We start from the raw sequence: 13,725 nt of genomic DNA on the forward strand, positions 1-13,725 counted from the left end.
TCGATAGTTGAAACTCACAGAATGGCTAGAGTCCCTTTTTCAAGGGCTCACCTCTGCTCCTGCAAATTGAGACCACTTGTTTCACCACATCCAACCACCTCCATGTTTAAATACATAATAACCTTAGCTCTAATTTGAGGGGAAATATGCTGGCCTTACACGTTTTTTTAAAAATATATTTTCGTTTGTATATTGCTGATCAGTATGTTTGGCCTGAATTCTGTTTAGCACAGAGAAGCTAATTTATTGTTAGGTTTTTGGCTTACATCCTCTATTCGTCAGTGCAAACCTCTTTTTTTTTTTCTCCATATAACCCTTCAGGGTTTGATGAAAAATAGATTTCCAAACATGCCCAACCTGCCAAACAGGAATAAAAGCTTCCAGTGGAAGCATCACGTTCCCTTGAAATAGAAGTGTTTTAGCTTGTGTGAGCGTATTTGACTCTTTAAAAGAAATGAGATCGTGTTTCATTTCAGGAAGATATACGCGTCAGGTAAGAAACTAAAACAAATAAACTTCCTATACTTAACTACATAGCATGATATTTCGATTCAAATATATCATTGAGGCAAAAGAGCTCTTTAATTATACTGTGATACAAAAATGGTAGATGAATTTAAAATCAGAGTGAGTTTGTGCCGTATTTTGAAACAGAGATATCTGGCTTGTAAATATTCCCCAAAATCTACAACTAGAAGATTTATCTTTCCTGAATAAGCTATTCTTTCTCTCTTTTCCCCTCTCCCTCTGCCTTTTTCTTTCTCTCTCTCTCCAGCTAGCTGACACCACAGATTGCATTTGATATCATACCATTGCATCAGAGCCTTGAGCTAATTCTTTCATTCATGTCTGCTGGTAGATTTTTCTTAGTGTACACTTTTAGTGTCTTGAAGCTCGTGCCACTAGCCTGTAGATGTCATCCCCATGGTGGCTCCCAGAGGAAATTCTTGTTAAATGGAAGGTGGAATTGCTTAACATATGGGATCCAAACTAGCCGCAACTCCTGCTGGAGAGAAGCTCTGTTCTATTTCCATTTCCTCCCTCAGTGCTGGGCTCCGTCTCTCTGCTGTCTGCCTCCCTCTTTATTGGTAGCTCACTGAGACCAATGTGAACCTATTGTGTGTCCCAGTTGCTCCCTTATGTTCTTGTCTGATGAACAATTCTATTTCTGAAGCTTGGGATTAAGTTAGAGAGAAGATATACCCCATTCTTTCAAACTAATCATCATACATAACTTGTACATAGTGATCACCTTTTTAAATGCATTAGCTAATGTAATTATTGCATATTAGGAAACAGACTGAGAGCGAGGTTAAAGAATACATACCACTCATGTCATTAATAATGTTATTAAGAGCTTGGATTTTAATCAAGGTTTTCTTATTCCAACTCAAGGGCTCTTTCCATGACATGTTATTTATTCTCCACACATGTCTATCTGCCATTTAAACCAGGTAAAAAGCAAGTTTGTGAATTGAGCATAAGAAAATAGCTCACCATGTGTGAGCTGGCAAAAACAAAACAAAACAAAACAAAAGACAACTTCTACCTTCTATAGAAAGGGTTCATAGTAAGTAGGTGAGTCTTCACTGATTCACTGAATAAACAAGATCCTGTGATGCCATTGTGAACCCCAAGGCTATGGTTTCACTTTTTCTTCTGCCTGAGCTGGAGTCATTTTGGTCGTGAGGAAGCTCTCTTCAAGGAAGAAAAACATGGTACAATTCTCTTAGAGCTTAGGAAGAAAACATGATGAAGTAATCCTTTCCAATCTAGAAAAGCATCGTATTGTATTTCTAACTACATTATTGCTATTTTCCAAATGTATGATCTGATGAAATGGTATACAGATAATCATAGCAAAGGAAAAAAAGAATGATTAAATTATTTAGGCATAAATCCATGTTAACCGTTATGAGCTCTTAGCAATAGACCTTTTATGACAAAACTCATGCATTTTAAATTATTATGATTTATTTTTCTGTTGGCTAAAATATTTTCAAGAGTTTTTCAGCTGTAAAATAAGAGTGATGTATATCTTTGAATTTCTTATGCAAAAATATGTATTTTTCTTGGCAACCTTATTTTTTATCTCAAAGTTTTTCTAATTTTATTGTGGTTTTTCACTGTGCAAGTTATTTAAAAATGTTTTTTAAGTTTAAAAACATGAGTTCTGTAACTTATCTTATTTTTACTGATTTTGACTACATTGGGGACAGAGAAAACAGTCTGTATAATACTGACTTTGAATTATATTCAAATTAGCCAAATATATGATCAGTTTTCATAAGCCATCTTGTCCTTAGAAAGGTGTAAATTCCAATACTGGATATAGTATCTTATATATGTTCATTGAGTTAAGCTTGTTAATTGTATATTTTTGACTGATCACTCTACAAATGATGTGAGATTACTGTTTCTTCCATTATAAATGCGGCTACAGCAGTTTCTCCTTGTAGCAATACAAACTGTTGCCATTTAAATTTCAAATGAATTATTTTTAAGTGTAAAATCTGTGATATGCACCTGGTGAACTGAATCTTTACCTCATAAAGTGTTACTCTTTACCTCCTGAATTATTTTTTCCAATAGGTCTGTTTTGTCTTTTTAATGTAATGACATCAGTTTTTTGTTGTTGTTGATATTATTACAAATTGTGATACCTTTTTCATCTTTTTAATTTTAAGCAGCCCTTATCCTTATCCTTCAATTTCTGCTATATCTGTAACAAATCTCATTTAGCTTTTTTTCTTAATAAAATGTAACAATCTATAGATTTTATATGACATAACCAATTTACATTTATGTGTTTCTGACATATACCTTTTCATTCCTTCCTCTTAGAGAACATTTATAGTTGTGCTTTAACTGAAGATAGGACAAGGCAATTGTTTGACTTCAGCTGATTGAAACCGGTGCCACCCTTTTCTCATCTTCTCTTCTCACTTAGGAACTCCTTCCGACTTGCTCAATGTTTGTTGCTTTGTGATTGTTTACATTCTTCTCTTTCTACCAGTAGAAAATATGCCCTGTATTATCTGAATATACATTTATTATCTAAAAATTTAATATGCATTCTTCAGAAATCAAAATTTATCTATATCTGTACTTTCTCAATATAAAAATTTTTAAAGTTGGATTGCTCGACCCCCACTTATATAGCATTATAGTCTAGTATTTAATTATATCTTACTTATTTTGCTTTCCAGATTAGAAATTGTTATTGTTTATATAGTCAACGTTAGTTCAGAATTAGCCACATATTTACTATCATATTCACTAACCTCCCCTTCTGGTATTTTCAAACCTTCCCTGGAATAATTTTCCTTCCACTCTTAAGCACATTCTTTAAAAATTTCCATTAATGGTAATGTTCTAGAGATAAACAGGTTATGAGAACACATTTTTACTTTGTTCTGCTTTTCGAAATGCGGTGTTGTTGAGTATTGGCTTATATTCGTCATCTTTTTTCTTCCCCCGAGATCACATTGGCTTCCTCCTTTGTTGTGATATTTTTCCTTAGGTCCCATTATGATTGCTTTCTTGTTACTGTGCATCTTTGAGTAGGAGTCATTTTTTTTTTTCTAGAGACAGCTATTTTTTGGAATATTGTATTTGAGAACAAAAGAAGAAAATCAGCTGTGTGAGCAGACAGGCTGAATTCAGATCTACTGTTTCTGAACACTTTCTCATCAACACTCAGCCTTGTGAGAAAACTCTCTCCGGGCGTGGGGAGAAAAACCATCTACCTGGCTCACAGTGCACAGTGTCTTTTGCAGATTGAGATCAGCGTCACCACTCTTTTCTCTTCTGTCTTACCAGACTAATTACAGCCGTAAAAGTCTGCATGGGACATATGAACACTTGCTCATTCAGCAAGCCTTTTCCTCAATGATTTTGAGAATTCTCTTTCTTAGAGTCTTCATAACACTCTCATCTCATAGTACTGAAATAATTTTATAAACATCAGCTTGATTATTTCATGGTTGTGTGCGTTTCTATATTTTTGCGTATACACATATGTGACTATTTATTCAAACTCCAAGGAGAAAAGCCTTCTCCAGAATAATTAGCGGCAAATTTTTCTTTAATCTGTACTTTGGCCACTTGGGCTCTGGTTAAATCCCCTTCTCAAATATGTCCTTGATACTTGGTTTCTGATGTGAGAAAATTATTTTTTACATTTTAAGTATGTTCATTTCTGCTTCATCATTTAAGAAATCGTGAATAAATCCAAAATTAAATGCAAAACAAATGTTTTTGTATGATTTATTGATAAAAGCATTCAATCTTTAGCAGATGGAAAAGGTAAATATATAAAGTATAAATATAAAGTTAATATTAGTTAATAAATTGAGCTAGTTATAAAATTCCAGAAGTTTCCATGAATTCATCTTAAAACACACCCTTTTATCTGCTTCATAAATGCCTATATATATATTATAATTTACATAAAAATTTCAATAAAATGGTCTTGATGCTTTTAGCCTACAGTTTTCTGTTACTAATATTGCCTCTCTTGCTTCATTTTGCATGTCTCTCTGTGTGTGTTTGTGTAGGTGTGTATGTTTGAGTAATATATTTGGCAATACTTTTAACTTTGCTTTAATTTTTTTATGTGTTTCTGCTGCAAAAACTATGCAATAGGCCGGGCACGGTGGCTCATGCCTGTAATCTCAGCACTTTGGGAGGCTGAGGTGGGCAGATCACCTGAGGTCAGGAGTTCGAGACCAGCCTGGCCAACATGATAAAACCCTGTCTCTACTAAAAATATAAAAATTAGGCAGGCGTGGTGGCAGGTGCCTGTAATTCCAGCTACTTGGGAGGCTGAGGCAGAAGAATTGCTTGAACCTGGGAAGCGGAGGTTGCAGTTAGCCAGATTGTGCCATTGCACTCCAACCTGGGGAACAAGAGCGAGACTTCGTCAAACAAAACAAAACAAAAACACTATGCAATAGAAAATTTATATTTGCATAATGTTCTTAATCCTATTAACTGCTTATATTTATCATCATTAGATGTCAGTGATCCTAGAGGGCCTGTTCTCTTTACTATTCTTAAAACATACTTTTAATTTCCTGTATTTCTGCTGAATGTAATGTAAATGTTATCACATTTTGATTCCTCTAGTGTTTTGGAAAATAAGGACGGTATTTTTCTCCAACTAATAGGTCTATAATACTTAATAACTCTCTATATACAAACAAATATATATGAACTTGTAAAAAAAACTGATAGAAACAGAACAGCATATTTTATCCCCTTTCCTCTAGTAAGACAGAAAATTTACCATGCCTTTCAGTTTTAGTTGAAATACAATCTAAGACTCTTCATCTTGCTCATTAATACGGAGTAAATTTTGAAATTATTAAATTATATTTGCAATCATTATTTAGACCTAATCAACGTTAACTGATTTTTAAAGAGTTACTATTAGTTCCCTATTAGTGAGTTCTTATTTTGATTAAAAATTTGTGGCCTGATGCACGTTACTCATTAGAAGTGCACAAAGGTTTGTGAGCACTTAACATATGTTCTGAATATGTTTTAGCTGCTCTCACATACAAAACACAAACTGAATTCTTGGTATAGAACATATTCACCTTTAGAACTATGTAGACATAGTTCCATTATCTTAAGGCAGTTTGTCTTTAAAGTAAACTGTATGTCCAGATGGATTTTTCTTTCTCCTCCTCCTTTTTCTTCCTCCTCTCTTCCTCTCTCCCTCCCTCCCTTCTTCCTCCTCCTCTTCATTCTCTTCTTTTTCTTCATTTTTTTCATGTTGAGTAAATGCTTCATTTTGAAATTATCACAGTATACATATATTTTCTGGTTATGTAGATATGTGCCATATACATATGCAGATGTGATATGCATATTCAGGGTTTTCTTTTTTTGCCATCTTCAATGTTGGTTGTTTCTACTTTTTCTGATTTATTTTTAGGATTTCCATAATATAGTGATAGTTCTTTCCATGAATGTTACAATTGTAGTATCACTTCTTATACATTTCTATCACTTGTTCCTCTTATTCTGTATTCATAGTATTTCTCAATTTTTATTTCAAAATTTAGTTTTCTGATGTATAGATTCTGCTTTAAGGAATATTTTAAATATGTGACTGAATTTTCAGGTTCTTCACATCTCAGTATCTCATTAAGCTCCATTTTATTGACATCTTCTTATTCAATTTCTTTTTTTTCATTTTGTTTTGCTACTTTTTAATTTTATAGAGTATTTAATAGAACACATGATTTCTTAATTTTATCAATCACATATAACTACTGTTTTTATAATAATTACTTCATTATACATAGCATTTATTTTTCAGAAGTAAGATCTTTTATGTCTTGATAAGCATTCACTTTATTTCTTGTAGTATATTCCCACATCTATATTAACACATTTTTCCCAAGTACTCATCCTTTGAATTCTCTCCATTGATGACTCATAAATAATGTCTGCAGCTTATCTTGCCTGGTTCCTCTCATTATTGACCTGTTAGAGCATGTTTCTCAGATTTTCAACTAAAGGGATGGTAAATATGAGCAGACTTCATCTGATTTCTGGTCACTAGCAGTCACTTAATTTCTCTAAATTCTGGACTTCGTCTATATTGCTTTCATTGTCTGATTGACTATTTTGAGAAGGTATACATATCTAGGTAATTCTAGTCAGTATATAGTCCTTCTTTTGCCAGTAGTGGACTGTTTTTGTACTTTCCCATGGCATTTTTTGTATCCCAAAGATTCATCCCCCATTCCTACATGAGGCAAAACATCCCCCATTCCTACATGATGCACGTCACCATAGACGCGACATTTTGCAATAATGCAAATTTTAGTCTTAGAAAGCATGTAGAAAGCTAAGTGGCCATGTGGCCTTCGTTGCTACTGAAGGGTGTTGCTGTGCAACAGAGCAACCTTTTTAGAGTGGTGGAGGGAATTGATCAGACCCTGTATCTCTCAATCCAGCAGTAGCAGGAAAATGAACCATCTCTTTACCATTTTTTTCAGACTGGCATATTTATTCTCCTCCAGATACTAAGCAAGTGCCAGCCAGTACGTGTGGATGCTGTCTCTTATACACATCTAGATGTGTATAAGAGACAGCCCAAAGTGTTGGGATTACAGACGTGAGCCACTGAGCATGGCCCAACAAGTTTTTGTTAAATGATAGTTATTAACACTATGGAAGGTAGTTATTAATATCTTTATTTTTATTAATAATAAATTTGAGATGTTAGAAATGTTTATTAATTTACCCAAAGTCATGCAGCTATTAATGAAGAGTAAAGATGAAACTCTCTTGAGCCCATATTTTTTTCTCATTAACCCCCGTTACCTTTGACTAAATGGTGCTGAAATTCTGCTTTAGTTTTGTAGAATTATGTTGACCTTAGGGAATAACATTAAATGTGGCCCAAGGACTACTATTGTTTTCAAGGAAAATCTGCAGTGGCTTAGTTTCCAAGTGAGGTAAAACTTATCAGTTAAACCAGTCCCAATGGTTTTGAACCAGTATTCTATAAAATATAGGCTAGCTCTACAATGATCTATAGTTTTACTCTAATTCTAGATCATTTAAAATAAAACAGTCTATTGTGGGTACTTTATGGTTAAAAGATATAATGCTCTATAAATATAAATCCTCTTAAGGGATAGTTTCATATTCCAAAAATGTAACTTTGACATGCCTGAAGTTGTTTACTAACATACCAACTCCTTTTATTATTAAATTACATACATTTTAAAAGGCATTTAAACTAAAAATATAATTTTAAGAACTACATCCGAATTGATTAGCATTTTTTTCCCATAAAAGCAAGAAGAGTGACAGAATCTCAATTTGAAAAATACACAGTGGGACACGTTCTTTCACTTGAGATTTAATCTATGCAAGATGTTTTGCTGATATTTTTTAGGCTTCCTTTACACTCTTTTTGTAAGGAAGACTTGGCTCTCCTTTAGGACTCTGTTCTTTTGCTACACTCTGGTGGAAGCTCTTCATTGTCCCATGCCTCACATACCAAGGAATAGGAGACAGGCCCACGTTCTTCTAAATGACTGTTGACTACCAGGCCACTCCTTTTCAACACAGTATAAAATTCCACTCCTTACACTCCCCAGACATCCTTCTCTACTGCCCCGTGTGTCCTCTACTTGCTGACCTCCTCTGACCTTGTTCCTCCACGTCTCTTAGAGACTTTTCTGCTAGTTACACTTGGCTCAGCATTTTCATTTCACACACTAACTCCAGCCTTCCCAGAGAACTTCAAAGTCATTCAATCATGACTTTTCTAAACAAGGTCATTTATTCCTTTTAGTAATAAAATACTCATGTTTTTCCCTAGGCCCATGGCAAACAAAATAAGAGACTGCATTTCCAGCCTTCCTGTTGTTATACATTCAGGGCAATGAGATGTGAGAAGAAGTGATATCTGCAGTTCTCAGTCAGGTCCTTAAAAAGAAGCAGCTTGCTTTTCACTTATTTTCCTCTTACCAGGACCACAAGTGGACAAAGTGAGATGGCAGTGGCTTATTATTTTTCTCCTACCTCTCAGACTATTCTGTACTTTTCTCGTTGGGGTCCATCCATCATTATATACTGATTGTCTCTTAGACTGAGATTTTATTCTCATATTGATATCTCTTCTTAATCTCTTAACCTTCTTTAAAAGAGGCTTATGGAGTAAACCATAAGGTATGTCACCTCAATTCAAGACCCACATGTAACAACTGCTTATTCAGCATCTTCATGTAGATTTTGTACAAGTCCTTCAGTTTCATACATCCAATGAATCATGCTACCTAATACTTTTTAAATTGATGATATTCGCAACTACACAAAATAAAGGTACAGCTTAATGTGCTATTAGAAATTGAACAACCTTGTAATCACCTCCCATGTCTAGAAATTTCCTAATGTCCAGAAAGCCCTGCTTACTCTCCCAAACACAATGCCCTTTCTCTCCCCAAGGGTAAACACTCTTCTGACATCACTTCTGTACTTTTCTATATAATTTCTTCAAGCAAGTGTTTATTCCTAAATTGCATGGCTTTATTTTCCCTTATTTTGGAGAGTAGATATTTTAAAGTATTTTTAAATTAATGGATTTCTGCTCCATTTATTTTTTTTTGTAGAAATTTACTTGTTAAAGAAACCATATGATTTTTTCTGTACAGATTTCCACCTGATTTAGTTTAACATGTCTCTGCCCTCTATATTTCCTGGGCATTGGTAATTAAATCTAGAGGCTTAATCAAATATATTCAAGTTAGAATTTTTGGCAAGATTTCTTCATGGTAGTTTTGAATTCTTTATCAGGAAGCACAAAACACCTGGCTGCCTCTCTTTTTGTGATATTAGCAGTCACCAATGCTTGATGCCTAGTTTTTATAATTCATTAGTTGCTGTAAAATATTGATAATGCAATTTCATCACTTTCTTCATTTATTTATTTCTCTTCTACAAAGAGAAACTTTGCCTTATCTATTACTTATTTATCCAATGACAGCTTTATTTTAGCTATGACAAAATAAATGTTTGATTGTTTATTAACCCTGCATTGTACAAAGACAATTAATTCATTGTGCATGAATGTGTGTCATGTGAATTCATGGATATAAACATATTTGATATTAGCCAGTAAGAGCCTCTTTGAGTTAGCTCACAGGTTCTATTGATTTACCCTCATATTCTTTGATGTCTTTCTTACTCACTAGAGTCACAGGACATCCCAGCTCATTGTATACATTATCTGCCCAAACCTGAAGTCAATTGGTCCACCAAGCAACCTTGCTTTCTTTTAGAAGGTAATGATGTTTGAGTACCACAATCTGAATGTGAGGAATGCTCATTGTACTGAAATGAACATTACTTCTAGGCCTTCCAAGGAACGAAGTTATAAGAAATGACACACACAAACACACACATACACACACACACACACACACAGAGAGAGAGAGAGAGAGAGACAGAGAGAGACTCTGGGGATGCTAGAATTACTCATTTTTTAAAATCCAGCATTATACACAAAATATTATTAGGATAAAAATTCTAATACAGTCACTTATATGATTAATAAAAAGTTTTCTTAAAAATGCATACATTATTTTCATGTCCTCCACCTTTTATTAAAGTTGAACTGTGTCTATGTTGTCAGTTCAGATAGCCATATTAAACTGTCTTCAATATGTCCCTCATCTGTCTGAGGTCTCTAAGAAAACATGTTATATATTTAATTCTCACCAACAGCCTTTATGTTGATATATCTCTGTCATTTTGAGTGTCTGAAGCTTATTCTGCAGTATTTATTAATAAAAGTCCATAAGAACAATATTTCCTGAGTTCCTGCATGTTTCCTCAGTTCCGGAGCCATGACAGCATGAGAAGCTTTAATTTTGAAGTCAGTTTATGTCCTTGGTTCAATTTTCTTTTCTTGAATATCTAAAATATATCATATTATTTGCTTCTGTCACAAGGTGTTGCTGCCAAAAAGTCTGGTGACAATTTTCCTTCCCATAAGATTATAAGACTATTTTGGTCTTTTTCACTGCTGTGACTCATGACCTAATACTTTGTAACAAAGTGCCTTCTCATGTCTTTACCTGTCTTCATTCACTTCATCTTTCTCCTTTTATATTGCACATCTTTTTAATCCTATTTATTTATTTTTGAGATAGAGTTTTGCTCTTGTTGCCCAGGCTGGAGTGCAGTGACGTGATCTCCATTCACTGCAACCTCTGCCTTCCAGTTTCAAGCAATTATCCTGCCTCAGCCTCCCAAGTAGCTGGGATTACAGGCGTGCACCACCACACCCTGCTAATTTTGTGTATTTTTAATAGGGACAGGGTTTCACCATGTTGGCCAGGCTGGCTTCAAACTCCTGACCTCGTGATCCGCCCACCTCGGCCTCCCAAAGTGCTGGGATTACAGTCGTGAGCCACCACGCCTGGCCTATCTTGTATTTTTCTTACTCCTGTTTTTCTTCCTTCTTGTTTTTGACTTGACTGCCAAATTGATATCCTCTGTATGGAAACCAATTTAAGAACCTCCTCTTCCTCTTCTCAATCTGTCAGAAAAACTATTTCCTTCAAGTTAGCTTAGGAATCTTCTATTCTTGAAATGTTACCCCACTCACTTTGACACACTGAAATCTTCTTTTCCTAATGACACTGCTTACAGTTTTAATGTAAAAAAAATTCTCTGAGCAGCAAATAAATTATTGAAAATAATTTTCCAATCCTCTCACTCATTACTAAGAGAACACTCAGTAAAACAAGATTTAAACAGAGGAAGGGGATCTGCATATTTGTTGCAGTAGACAAAGCAAACAGCAGCCACATCTTCTGATCAGTAAACCTTCTCATTGTCCTGGAATTCTCTTCAGGTTAGATTTGTCTGACAATAATTGAATCATTGTTTCTTCCTCAAATGCCACTAGGTTGTACTTATGCAGCCCCCATAGCGAGTGTCATATTTTAAGGGCTATCAGCATTCAGTCTGTGGGTTTCCTTCACTCTCCATGTCTTTCCCTGAAGCAAGCTTTATTCCTACAAATCATTTACCCCAAAGTTGTTATGTGAAAATAGGAGTCTAACTTTTTATTGTCTTATTTACTCCTAAGACACACTCAGAGGCATTGAATGAATTACTGATTCAACTGCTTTATTATATTTAACGTTGAAAGTTTAACAATGCTTAGGAATCAAAACATTCTTGAAACTAGATCTAATGTCCTGCACAAAATTATATTTGACATATTGCACATTCTAAACAAAAACATACCCAACATACAAACCTCAGATATGTTCTTCATGAATTTTATTTTTGCTTTTTCCAAGGCAAAATAAGCTTAATAATATTCTATATAAAATCCTACAAATAAAATGGAGCCTGTGTCTATTAAAGTGATTCCTATATTGTACAATAATACAAATTTGTGTCTATGACCTACTTGAAAGCCAGAGCTGTATTTTATATTTTTTGTATTCATTTTTGTATTCCAAGTGCTCTGTACAATGCTTGACATATATACTTAAAAACAGCTACTGAATAAACAAATGTGCAAATGAGTAATAGGTGTGTGAATAAATAAATGTATTCATTCAAGTCAGTATCTCTCAAAAGTGAGAATAAATGACAGCTTTGAATTTTCCATATGCAAGAATCTTTAGGCAGTTTAATGGGAAGTGAAACTTCTATCAGATTATATGTGAATAAGAAAATGTCAGTTGTTCGCATAAAAGGGCAGCTAATCAAGATTGTAAAGATTAGTTTTCCTCAAGCAACTCTTGTCTTCACTTAAATAATAATAGTATCAGAGCTTACATAAATAATAAAATGTTTACCTTCTCACTCAATTCCAAATTAGAAATGAAAAAGGTGAGATAATGTAAATAAAAAAAGATAAATCTATCTATCTATCTATCTATCTATCTATCTATCTATCTATCTATCTATCTATCTATCTGGTTATTGTCTTCTCTATACACCAAATTGAACTGAGAAAGGTCAGATTTATGTCTTGCTAAAATATTATTTTCTGTGTGTGTGTCTGTGTAATACATACACTTGGTTCAGCAAGTGAGGAGATACTTGGGAATTGGTTGAGCAGTTGAAGAGAAACTTGGGAATTTCAGAATATCCTTCCAGCTCAGAGCCTTCTCAGTAACCAGGTCAGCAGCCATAGTTACAGACTTCCCTTCCACCTCACTAAAAATACAGGTGGTTTAGCTCATTAAACATTGACACATCCTGTCTTGGCACAATCTCTATCTCCCATGATATTTATATAAATTAAAACACTGGTAAATTTTATATTCCTAAAATTTGTTATCTGAAATAAAGATCATTTTTATTTAATCCCATAATTTATTTCTTCTATACTTCTCTCATCTTCCTCCTATAGATATTCTTAGTAATATGGGCAGGACTTTTTGGATCAAGAACAAACATTCTCAGAAAGGTTCCTTTTTTGTTGTTCTTTTGTAAAATAAACATTTTTGTTCCTATTCTGAACATTGGAGTTGTTTGAATGATATTTACACCTTTGTAGATTTAAAAAATAGAAGCAGCTGGCAGAGGCTGTCCTTTTCTTGATAGGTGCCGAATTTTTGTCTGTACTTTCTCTTTGAAGCCAGATAAGTAATTAATCCTCAACAGAAACTGACCTCTTGCAAGTTGAACTGAATACAAGGTTATAAGCAATTGTAGTACACTAAGGAGTTATCATTAATAATACCACCTTTCAAATATCACTGTTTGAATTGAGCTGAACTTTACAACCAATAACAGAGAGCTGTTTTTTTGTGTGGTCTTCTATACTTATTCTAGTCTCTGATTTTCCAGTTAATTTAGGAAATACCTTTCAGTTTATATATTTCTTTTCTATTGCTGCTGTAACAAATTATCACAAACTTTGTGGCTTAAAGCAACCCATTTATTACGTTTCGGTTCTGTAAGTCAGAAGTCCAACATGGGTCCCATTGTGCTAAGATCAAGATTTCATCAGGGCTGTATTCCTTCCTGGAGGCTCCAAGGGAGAGATCCCTTGACCATTCCAGCTTCTAGAGACGTCTTATATTTCTAGCCATGTGGCCCCTTTCTTCATCTTAAAAGCCAGCAAAGTGGATTCAATCCTCATATCACAGCAGTCTGATCTCTTCTCTCCTTCTCCCATTTTAAGGATCTTTGTGATTACGCTGGGTCCAGTCAGATAAT

General features: G+C 34.3%; 1 protein-coding gene across 3 annotated transcripts in view; it reads left to right on the forward strand.

Moving 5' to 3' along the window:
• The first annotated feature begins 455 nt into the window (after nt 1-455).
• The window catches only part of PIK3C2G (phosphatidylinositol-4-phosphate 3-kinase, catalytic subunit type 2 gamma), a 415,055-nt gene continuing 401,785 nt past the window's right edge, over nt 456-13,725 (forward strand). For all 3 annotated transcript variants that reach the window (XM_011975453.1, XM_011975454.1, XM_011975455.1), the window contains exon 1: nt 456-493. The gene's annotated coding sequence lies outside the window, so the exon portion shown is untranslated. The remainder of the gene's footprint in view (nt 494-13,725) is intronic.

The sequence above is a fragment of the Mandrillus leucophaeus genome, unplaced genomic scaffold, assembly GCF_000951045.1.
Source record: "Mandrillus leucophaeus isolate KB7577 unplaced genomic scaffold, Mleu.le_1.0 Scaffold156, whole genome shotgun sequence".
Taxonomy (NCBI): Eukaryota; Metazoa; Chordata; class Mammalia; order Primates; family Cercopithecidae; genus Mandrillus; species Mandrillus leucophaeus.